Source organism: Hipposideros armiger, unplaced genomic scaffold (genome assembly GCF_001890085.2).
Source record: "Hipposideros armiger isolate ML-2016 unplaced genomic scaffold, ASM189008v1 scaffold_1857, whole genome shotgun sequence".
NCBI lineage: Eukaryota > Metazoa > Chordata > Mammalia > Chiroptera > Hipposideridae > Hipposideros > Hipposideros armiger.
In genome coordinates, this window is record NW_017733207.1 from 114,412 (window position 1) to 117,163 (window position 2,752).

Consider the following 2,752-nt stretch of genomic DNA (forward strand, 5'->3'; position numbering starts at 1 on the left):
TGCCAGGCACCTCATCTCCTGATGGGGATGGAAGCTGGATGGCAGATAGGGGAGCCAGGATGGCTCCTCCTGCACCCCTGCCCCTGGCGCATGGGCAGGGAAGGGTGTGGAGGATGTGTGCTTGAGGACCCACTGGAGAGGCCCTGAGAAGACCAGCTCTGGGCCCTCCTCCTCTCACCCCATCTGATTCAGGGTCAGGCAGGGGCCCAGGCTTTAGTCTCTGGATTGGAGACCCACCTGGAAGCTTGCAGCCCACCCCCATTCCCCAGCTGCCAGGGGAAGAGAGAGTTCAGCACAGACTCACTCTCCCTGAACTCAGCCCCGCTGCAGCGCTAACGGCTCTGGTTCCTGTGGTTGCTGTGAAGCAAGGGAGCCTGGAGCAGCCTGGCCAAGCGAGGGTCAGCCCTTTGTCATAGGCAGTGGGAAGGCTGACTCCCTCCTTTCTGGCTGTTTGCCTTAAGGTGAGGCTGTGTGTCTCTATTCCAGATCTTACTGTTCAGTTCAGGGACAAGGAGAAGCTGAAAAGACACAGGTGAGACAGCCTATGCCCTCAGTTGCTCTTGTGTGTCCACCCTGGTCTGTGAGCTTCTCTGGGAAGTCAGAGATGAAAACAAAGATGAGCCCGGGCCTGGGCCTTCCTGCTGTCCCCATGACCAGCCTGGGCACGCCCTGTGGTATTCATCATGGCACCCTGGAGACACAGGTATGGGTGCCGTGGGACCTCAGAGCAGAGTTGTCCAGAAGGGCTTCCAGGAGGGCGGCTCGAGCATGAACTCTGGAGACTTCCAGGAGGCCTCAGGGAGGGCAGGCGTGGCTGGAACAGTGAGGCTGCAGTGAAGGTGGCTTGTAAGAAAGCCTTGCCGTTTGGTGGGTATGGATCTAACATTATTCATTGAGTACAAATGATTTATTCTTACTCATTAATGAATTCATTCATTCAGCACATTGTCACAACCATGGCCCCATCCGGGCCACACCGAACAGCCAGAGAATTCTCCTCTGAATGTCGGGCCTAAGAAAAGCTGAGGTTTGTAACCAGACCCCGTGTAGTCAGCAGGCGAGATCTGTGCCAATGGCCAGGTTTGGGGTGGGTGGGGGGGAGATAGCAGATCAGGGTGGCCTGAGGACTAGAAGTTTGACTTAGCACTCTACACATGGGGAGATGCCCTGCTCTCTGTGAGCAAGGGGAGGGTCTGAGGGTAGAGATCCTGGTTCTGAGCCAAGGTCAGCCCAGTCTAGGCCGAAGGAGTGGACCAGTGCCCAGAACACAGTCAGTGCCCTGCTGGGTGGGAAGGCTGCTTTCCCATGGGGCAAGCGATTTGAGAGAATCCCTGCCAAGTTGCCCCTGCCAGATTCACAGGCCTCTTTTCTCTGTTCCTTGGGGCCCTCCTCATTTCCCTCCTGCCTTTGTCTACTTGAGACTGGTGGCTCTTGGGGGCATCCAGGCGAACACTCAGAGCTAAGATGAAGGCCCTCTGCATTTGCTCTGTCCCTTCACAAGTTCCCTCCTTGCAGGGGTGGCTGAAGAAGGAACCCGGGAGAGAGGTAGGAATCCCGGCTGGTCCTGCTGAGCCCAGAGGCCTTGTCTTTGGTAGAGACCAATGACTAGCCATTGCTAATCAGGGAAACAAAACTGGGGGTAAGAGCAATGCCTGGGTCAGTGGGACCACCATGCTTTCTGGACTTGTTTATCTCTCTATGGAATTAGAGTCAGGACCCCCGGGTTCACCTCCTACCTGACTATGCGGTTCTGGTTGAATCATATTTCTTCACCTCAGTTTGCAGGTGCCCCAGACTGAGACCAATATGTGCCAGGGGTGTGGGTGGTGATGTAGGATATTTCTTCTGCCGGGATCATAGTCTCGTGAAGCCAAAGAATGGAGACACAGACCAGAGGTAAAGTTTGTAGCAGAGGATAGTTGTTTTTGTTTTTGTTTTTTTAGCTGAGCCATCCTGCCACTTGTTGGCAGCTCAGCTCAGGTCGTGAATGGAACCGGCGACCCTGTTGCTCAGAGCTTGCACTCTTTTTTTTAAGATTTTTTTTTATTGGGTAATTGGGGGCATGGGAACAGTGCTGGGGAATTGGGGGAAGGGGAACAGACAAGCTGCTGTCGTGTTTTTTGTTCTTCAGTCTAGTTGTGGAGGACGTTGCTTCACTGGTCCAAGTTGGCACCGTCATTGCGCTCTTCCCGGGCGAGGCAGATCAGTCGCAGGCTTCTGGATGGCCGCTCACTGAGGCTGCTGGCCGCTCCCGCTGGCTGCTGGCTACGGTAGCCCATGGCAACCCACTGCAGCAGGGGCTGCAGCCTACACCGTCGCGGGCAACTCACAGCAGCCCAGCTCCAGGTTGAGCTGTTGTTCAGCATCTTAGCTGTAGAGGGCAGTGTCAGTGGTCCTCATATGTGGGATCCGAACCGGGACCCTCTGGCGGCCAGTTCTTAACCATCGCGCCACTTGGCCGGGCCCAGAGCTCGCACTCTTGAGTGAGCTCTTAACCAACTGAGCCACTCAGCCAGCCTGAGGATAGTTTCATTAGAGCAGAAAGTTACAGTTCTTGAAATGAGGAGAGGGGGTCTGACTGGGATGCCTGCAGTTAGGTGGGGAACTACTCCTTTTATATGTTTCCGTTCTGATAGGATTATGGTATCTTAAGATTGGGGCTTTGAAGATATCATTGTCTCCTGCTCATTCTATCAGGGAATTCCTGACTATCTTGTTCTGTTACTAACCTGCCTTAATCCTCCCCTCTGGA